This window comes from Sceloporus occidentalis, unplaced genomic scaffold (assembly GCF_023333645.1).
Source record: "Sceloporus occidentalis isolate IW3139 unplaced genomic scaffold, rSceOcc1.0.p SCAF_1, whole genome shotgun sequence".
NCBI lineage: Eukaryota > Metazoa > Chordata > Lepidosauria > Squamata > Phrynosomatidae > Sceloporus > Sceloporus occidentalis.
In genome coordinates this window covers 130,457,300-130,466,586 of record NW_028316981.1, presented here as the reverse complement: position 1 = coordinate 130,466,586, position 9,287 = coordinate 130,457,300, and positions in this window count along the sequence as shown.

Sequence of the window (9,287 nt, the reverse complement as noted above, 5' to 3'; positions counted from 1 at the left end):
ATTTAATAGGGTTTTCCAAGTCAAGGAAAACTCAGAGGCCACGTGCCATTGCCCTCCTCTGAAACACAGCCTACAGCATCTGGTATTCCTTGGCTGTCCTCCATCCAAGTATTCACCAGGCCTAGCGCTGTTTAGCTTCTGAGATCAGGTGGGATCAGGTGCCTTCAGGCTATTTAGACGTCATTACTTAAATTAAGAGTAATGTGGCAGAGGAGAGCCAGTATGGTGTACTGTTTTGAATTTTGGACTACAACTCTGGAGATCACAATTTGATTCTTCACTTAGCATGGAAACTCACTTGGTGACCTTTAGCAAGTTACACACTCTCAGCCCCAACAAACCCTATTATAGGTTCTCTTTAGAGTTTCCACAAGTCAGAAACAACTTAAAGGCACACAACCACCACCACCATCACAGCAGCAATTTAGGAAAGAGAAAGTGAAAATGAGTGAGAGAGAGCTTTGTTATAATTTTATTAACATAACCTATTTTTTTCTCTTTCTCTATTACCCCTAATTCAAGGAACTACCAGATTATCTTTTTGTTGGACATGTGCTAAGTGGACCATGCATCTGCCTTGCCTATGGAATTTTACTAGGAACCTAGGCAGTGTTATCTTCCACTTGTAATCCTCCCATGTTCTTTTTCTCTTTCCACATTGGAATGGAGTTGTATTGTATGTGTTAGGATAAATACATAAATAAAGGAAGAAAAGATAGGCAGTGCAGTGTACTTTGATCTCTACTGCTAGGAGATCTCTGTCTGGAAGCACCCACAGTCACACATTTCTGACAGCTCTAATGGACTGGATAAAGGCAAACAAACTGAAGCTTAATTCAAACTAGCCACAGGTGCTACTGGTCAGTTGAAAGATCTGGGAATAAGGATTCAACCTGTGTTAGATGGGGTTATACTCCACCTGAAAAGACAGGTTTGCAGTTTGTCAATATTTCTGGATTCAGCTCTGAGCCTAGAGGTCCAGGTTTCAGCAGTGACCATGGCTGCATCTGCACTGCAGAAATAACCCAGGATGACACCGTTGTAACTGCTGTGACTCAGTGCTATGGAATTCTGAGAATTATAGTTTTCTGAGACATTTAGCCTTCTCTGTCAAAGAGCTCTGGAGCCACAACAAACTACAATTCCTGGATTTCTAGAGCATTGAGCCAGGGCAGTTAAAGTGGTATCAAACTGAATTATTTCAGCAGTGTAGATGCAGCCCCGGAGTGCCTTTGCACAATTAAAGCTATTGCACCAACTGTGCCCATTCCTGGAGAAGTTGGATCTCGTACATGCCTTGGTTAAATCCCATTTAGATTGCTTTCATGCACTCTACCTGCGGATGCCTTTGAAAAGTGCTCAGAAACTTCTGTTCTCTCAAAGAGCTGCAACCAGTTTGTTAAATGGAGCTGTCAATAGGGAGCACACAACTCCCTTCTTCCAACAGCCCCACTGGCTGCTGGTCCATTTCCAGGCAGAATTCAAACTGCTGGTTTTGACCTATAAAACCTTATATGGCTTGGGTCTAGGTTATTTAAAGGACTGTATCTCCCCTTATGATCCCACTAGAGCTCTAGGATCATCTGGAGAGGCCCTTCTCTCTGTTCCACTACCCTTTCAGGCTCATTTGTTGGGAACAAGAGGGAGGGCCTTCTTGGTGGCTGCTCCCAGACTTTGGAACGTCCTCTATCAAGAAGCCAGGATGGTCCCATCCTCCAGCAAGTCGAAACATTTTTATGCCATCAAGCTTTTACAGACTGATGTTGTGTGATGCTGTTTCTAAGGTTTGCATAAAGAGAGTCAGTGGGAAATAGTGGTTTGAGTGTTGGACTAGGACTTTGGAGATCAGGGTTTGATCCCCAGCTGGGCCATGAAACCCACTGGGTGACCCTGGGCATGTCACATGCTCTCAATCTCAGGAGGAGGAAATGGCAAACCTCTTGTGAACAAATCTTGCCAAGAAAACCCTGTGATAGGGTTGCCATAACATGGAAAAGACTTGAAGGTACATGACAACAACAACTTATGGTTTTTTAATTATTGTAATCTTTTAAATGTCTAACGTTTTAACTTTAAAAATTGTTTTTGCTTTTAAAGTCTTATCTTTATACTTTTATTAATGCTTTTGTATATTTTAGAATTTGTATTGTTTTAAATATGTTGTTAACCATCTTGAGTCTCTATATTGGGAGAAAAGCAGGATATAAATGAATAAAATCAGAACAGCTGCAGCAATATCTTTCTTCTATTTGGTAGCTCACCTGAGCCATTCACTCCAGCAAAAGGAGGGCAGGTCTGTGCCAGGCAGTGAGATATCACTCCACTGCCTAACAAGGATACAATGTCCACTAGAGAAGACAAGGACACAGTACGCACTCAGACATGTTCACCACACAACAGACTGAGACAAGAGGCCATCCATTTTCACTACTCTGTCCTTTTTTTCCAGCAATGTGACTGGAAGTCACCCAGGCGAGAGTGCAAGGACTCTGTAATGTTCAGCATCAAACACTTACTATGTTGGGCTTTAGGGAAACTCAGTGCTAGGATGGAGAACCTCATGGAGACTTCCCATCAGAAGTCCATAAACCTCAACTTCCACTGTGCCTGACCATTAGCTACACTGCCCAGGAATGATGTAAGCTGACATATGGACCGATCTGAATGACCACAGATTCCTCACACTTGGCTACATGGAGGGAAGACGTCTGGCTGAAATCTTACATGCAGTTGCTCCCATTAAAATCAATGTGACTTAAACGTAAGTAAAACTGAATAGGATCGGGCTACATAGCTCTAACACGCCCCCCTCCCATGTTTTTAATTTTAAAATAAACACAGTGTAAATAAATCTTCACAAATATCCATGTATAAGAATCTCAGATTCCCCTGGCACTTCACTGGGAGCAAGCCCCACTGAACAGTTTTCTTCTGAGTCAAGATAGCGTAAGAGTGAGATGCAATTATATGCATACTTACCCAAGAAGTCCCAGTGGTCACAGATGGGATTATTTCCTTTTTTAAAGATGTATTTTTCCAGATATATAAAATACAACATTAATACTAATAAAGTACCATTGAGAAAAATGTATGAAATTTATGAAACTGTATGAAATGTATACGTATGTGTATATTCCAGGCCTGCACAACATGTAGCTCACAGGCCGAAGCAGCCCACCAAAAGGTTTCTGCCCATGGGACTCTGAGGGCTCTCCTCTCCCCCAGGCCTTTAGTTTCTGCCCCACTGGACTCTGAAGGCACTATCACCCCAGCTAATGTGAGATGTGGTGTTGCAACCATTGAGGTTAATAGGGCTTTGGTGTGTGCCTTCAAGGCTTTTCCAAATTATGGTGACTCTATCACAGAATTTTCTTGGCAAGAGTTATTCAGAGAGAGGTTGCTTTTTCCTTCCTTTAAGAGAGTGTGACTTACCAAAGGTCACCCAGTGGGACTAGAGGGGATTCAATTTTTAAACTTTTACACCACTCTGGCTTTCCTATTGGGGTTTTCTTGTTGTTGTTGTTGTGTGCCTTCAAGTTGTTTCTAAGGTGAATCTGAAAGGGGTTTCTTGGCAAGATTGGTTCAAAAGTGGTTTTGCCAGTGCCTCCCTCTGAAGCTGAGAGAATGTGACTTGCCTAAGATCACAGTGGGTTTCCATGGCCAAGCAGGGATTCAAACTCTTGTCTCCAGGGTCATGGTCCAATGCTCAAACCACTACACCACACTGACTCTTTCTTGAAGCGTAGTTGTTGTTGTGCCTTCAAATTGTTTCTAACTTATGACAACCCTAAGGCAAACCTATCATGGGGTTGTCTTGGCAACATTTGTTCAGAGGAGGTTTGCCATTGCCTTCCCCTGAGGCTGAGAGCATGTGACTTGTACAAGGTCACCCGGTGGGTTTCATGGCGGAGCAGGGAATTGAACTCTGCTCTACAGAGTCATAGTCCAATACTCAAATCACTATGCCATGCTGGCTTACCCCACAAGAAAGTAGTAGCATAAAGTTGGAGTGGGGCAAACCTCCTCTAGTTATTTTCCCTCTCCCTCACTCTGAAGGCCTGTGGGGCAGCGGTGCCTTTGGAGTCCCACCAGGCAGCAGCTATGTGGGACTCTGAAGGCTGGCACAGAGGGGGGGAGGGGGAGCTGCCGAAGGCACCTTTACCCATCTTGTAGCACCTTTGAGACCAACTGAAAGTTCATGCATCTGAGGAAGCAGACTCAAATCTACAAAAGCTTGTGCTACCAGCTTTTTTCTTTCAATCTGCATCTACACTGTAGATCTCAGTGCTTGTCCCGCAAGGCTCCTTTGCTGCCCGGCTTTCTCCCAGAAAAGAACTGGGTGGCAGTGGCAAAGGAAGGGTGAATGCTTGTCACTCAAGTGAAAAGCCGGAAAGTGAACCGCTAAATACCTATCTGCAGTCCGAAGACGTTTAGCCTTTTTTAATCAAGTAATTATTCAAGTAATTCTTTGCCTAAGGATGTATCCACGCTGTAGAAATAAAGCAATCTGACATCGCTTTAACTGTCATGGCTCCATCCTGTGAAATCCTAGGGATCTGTAGTTTGGGGAGGTATTCAGGGTGGTCTGTTAGAGAGTTTGGTGCCTCACCAAACTACACATCGCAGGGTTCTGTAGAATAAAATTATGACAGTTAAGTGGTGTCAAAATGTTTATTTCTATAGTGTGGCTACAAAACCCAATGAAATTACTGGGTTAATGAAATTAAGTCAACAGACAACTTGGAAGTACACACTCATCCATAGGCAAGCCCAGGAAAGTCTATGTGAAGCTATAGTTATAATGTTGGACTAGGACTTAAGAGACCCAGGTTCTTGGTCAGAGCTAGGAAATGTTATTTTTGGAGAGTTATATCTCCCAGTATCCCACATGGCCATGTTGGCTGGGAGATTCTGGGTGTTGTAGCCTTGCAAAAGTAATATTTTCAATTTCTATACTTGGCTGTGGCTCTCAGGAGTTTATCACACGGGAGGAATTTCTCTTAATTTCGAATGAAAAGAAAGTGGGGCCAGAACGCATTCACGTGAATTCGATAGTTCAGTGAATTTACTTGAATTCTAATTGCATTCAAACTGACTTCCCATTGCCCAAAAATAGCTTGCCATTGCCCGAAATTGTGTGTGGTAGTCTATCACGCAATAATGTGGAACCCCATGATTGCGTTCGGACTGAGTTCCCATTGCCCGAAATTGCGTGTGGTAGTCTATCACACAATAACATCAAACCCCATGATTGCGTTCAGATTGCCATTGGATTATACATCCAATTTCCCTTGTCTGATATACTCCTCAGTGATAACCTTAGGACACCACTATCTTTTAGCCTAGCACGAGTGTCATTTATGCCACCTTGAGCTCTTTGTAGGGGAAAGGTGGGATATAAATGTAGCAGCAAGTACAACAACACTAACATTCCTCTGCAAACTCATAAATATCAGATATGTCAGTTCTGACACTCTGGATTTTGTTGGATTGGAACTCCCAGCAGCCCAAGCCAGTATAGTTAATGGTAAACTATGCTGGGAATTGCAGTGCAGAAACAACTGGAAGACCACATATAGTCTTCCTCTTTTTCTATTTCTGGAGTGCCTGTTTGCCAAAGCCTTTTCTAACTCATCTCCTAGGGACCTTATCACACGTTGGGGGGGGGGGAGGTTGCAGCTCATATCCGCAGTCACTCCTGTTCTAGCAAAGCAAAGCGTGATGTTTATTCACACCAGATCCAGAGTCATTCCTGTCTAGCAATGCGAATTAAGGTTAAAATGTGATGGTTTACCACACCTGGTTGCCTTTCTGTTGCCCTTCCGAATCGAGGGGGAAGTGAAGTCAGTTCTATTCCAAGCAAGTCACGTGATGCGGATTCAAGCAAAGCAGAGTGAGTGCACATTGTATTACCACACCGGAGGGTTCAACGTTTCAAATCGGCACTCTTGCACATGCTCAGTGGGGCTCTGGACGCTGTCCTCCTTCCCTGCCCCCTTCTTAGCTGTCATCCTTCAGCAGGGTGAAGAAGTAGTCAGGGGATGATGGGATACGTGGCTGGGGGTCACTGGGGCCAGGATTAGGATGCAGGAGAAGCCAGGGGATGATGGGATTGATGACAGAAGGTGCAAGATGGCATGAAGGAGGAGGAGGGGAATGATGGAGCAGGACTCAGGGGGCCAAGGGAGGTGACATCAAAGTGGTTTTCCACACCAGACCAATTCGAAGTGAAATTGAAGTGAACTTGAATGCGAATTCTATGATGTCACTTTTTTTCTGAATTCATCAAAATGAGGAGTCACTTTGGAATCACTGCGGAAGCACCACGGAAGGGGCTCCCATAGAAAGGAATGGCATCTGATAACACATTCACATTGTGAGGAGAATCTGCATCGTTGGAAGCGCAGTCACGTTGGAACTGATCTGCAAAAGCTCTAAAAATCTCTGTGTGATAAACCCCCTAGCTTTAGCTAGGTCCAGCTGCAGCTTCATGGCCCTTGTTTCCCTTTTCATAGACTCATTGCTTGTTTTGCCATTTCAATGTGGATAATCACTAAGATTTTAGTGCTGAATAATTCCTAGCACCTGTCTAATACAGTAATTTGCACATCACTTAACAAAATCACAAGACGTGAATGAACTCTCAGATTTGCTGCCAACCCTCACGTTTTGCATGGCTCACAAGCATTCACACGCCACCCAAATTTCCACACCCCTTCACACATCTCAGATTATGCTCTACATGGATGATTTGATTCAGTTCAGTTCCAGAACATGCAACTATGCTTTCCCTTTTTATTTTTCCTTCCATATATATTGTGGGATTCAAGAAACAATTAACATGTGAAGCAAACTCTAATTTAATTGCCACTGATATTACAACCACACAGAAATTATATACTAATTGTTAGATATCCCATGTGTATGTCTTGTGATAGTAAACACATCCATAATTCATGTCATAACTTGCTAAATCATAATTCGGCAGTGTATATGGCATTTCCGTGCATATTTCTGAAATCTAGGCAGCTATGAGCATTGATAGTATAGGGTGGCCAATGTGTCCTTTTTTTTTAGAGAGTGAGAGAGAGAGGACAGGCTCATATTTGAAGTGCTGTGGTCAAGGGAAATCCCACTTTTTAAAAGTGGTTTTCTTTGAAAGGCTGTTTAGCCCAAGATGATTTCAAGATAAAGAATCAAGGGAGGATGCCAGGAACCTTGAAGCTACCTGTTTATTCTGTCTCGATCCAGAGACACAGACTCAATAAGCCCCATGGTCCACCAGATCACAGTCTTCCTCTTTTAGGGGTGCATCTATACTGTGGAAATAATGCAGTTTGACACTACTAACTGCCATGGATCCATCCTAAATAATCCTGGGATTTGTAGTTTTGTGAGGCACCAGTCAGCCAAGAAGGCTAAAGCTCTTGTAAAATCACAGATTCTACAGATCCTAGCAGTCCATATGATGGACCTGCAGCACTTGTGTGAAACTGCATTACTTCTACAGTGCAGATGCACCCTAGGATGAGATGCATTGTAATTCTGTTTTAACTGTTATTTTAAAAAGTCTAATTTTGCATCTGGGGCTACAAAGTATACAAAGGCTGCACATAGGGTTGCCATATCCCGCCGGGGGGCGGGACAATCCCGGTTTGGGCGGTGCCAACCCGGTCCCGGTCCGGTTTGGCGCCCAAACCGGGACGGCCCCGCCCACCGCGGCCACCTCAGCCCCCGCGGAGGCTCCAAGGCCTTGCTGAGGCCTGGGAAGGCTCTCCGCGGTTGGAGCTCCAGCCGCGGAGACGCTCCCTCGCAGGCCCCAGCGAGGCCTTCGAGGCGGCTCCGCGGTCGGAACTCCGGCCGCGGGGTCCTCCAAGGCCTGCACGAGGCCAGGGAGGAGGAGGAGGCCGCTTCCCACTGCGGCAATCGCCGCGATGAGGGGTGGCCCCCGCCTCCTTCCCGGCCTGGGAGCAGGCCTAGGCTCCCTCCCAGGCCGGGAGGAGGAGGAGGAAGCCTGGCACCGCGGCGATCGCCGCGATGCCAAGCTTCCCTGCGCCCTTCCCGGCCTGGGAGCCGGCCGCGGCTCTCTCCCAGGCCGGGAGGAGGAGGAGGAGGACAAGGTTTAAAAATCTAGGACTTTTTTTTTTAACTTCCTAGCCAGGAAATGTAAAAAAAAAAAAAAAAAAAAAGTCCTACATTTTCAAACCTTGTCCTACATTTGTCCCGGTTTGGAGGTCCTCCATTATGGCAACCCTAGCTGCACAGAAGACCATCCTGTTCAGAGAAACGTTCCCAGGTATTGCATAATTGTCACTTGCTATTTGATGTTCTTTTGTTGCCTGTTTTATTGAATCATTTCCTGTATTGCTATGTATTTTATATGTATTATCCTACTAGAGAGGCAGGCTAGCTCCAACAGGCCTCCCTGGAAGAAGATTAACTAACCATCTATTAAGAAGCCAAGCCCTCCCTCCAGTCCATCTCCCCTGATCCAGGCCTCGGAGGTAGAGAAGAACTGCTGGCCCTCATCCCCTTCCCCACCACCACTCCCTTCTCCTTTTGTGTCGTGTCTTTTTAGATTGTAAGCCTGAGGGCAGGGAACCGTCCAATTAAAAAGATTGTACGTACAGCGCTGTGTAAATGTACAGCGCTTTATAAATAAAGGTTAATAATAATAATAATAATAATAATAATAATTCATGCTACAATAATAGTATCATGAGTGCATTTGTAACTGCTAGGGCTGCACCCTGTGGAATCCTGGGATTTGTAGTTTCGTCTGAACACTACAGGATTTTTCATGCTGAGAATTCTACAAGCTCCTCCCTAAACTACAAACCCTGGAAGTCCAGACGATGTTGACATGGCAGTTAACTTTAGCACTTTAATTGACAAGTGTGAAAGGCATCCTTGAAACAAAAAATTACCAAGTACAGTTTTATGCAAACAGGTGTCCTTATTTGTACTCCTGTCTTGGCACTGTACAAGTGGATGCCCTATAGATGGTAGGTGTCAACAGCCAAACTATCAGGCTATACAGTTTTGGACTGCTTGTTTCCAAGGGCTGATTGATGTAATCCATTCCCTGCACCTAAATTTATTACCAGGAGGGGGAACCAGTTGGTGTGGGGTTTTAAAACCAAAGATATATCACTCCTGGATTTTGCAGAAGACTGCAGAGGCAATTCCGCTTGTGATGAACTGCCATCAAAAAAGGGGCGACAATAGATTATTCTCTGTATCATGAGGTAAGTTAAGAAGCAGGGTATGTATGTTACATAGCTCAG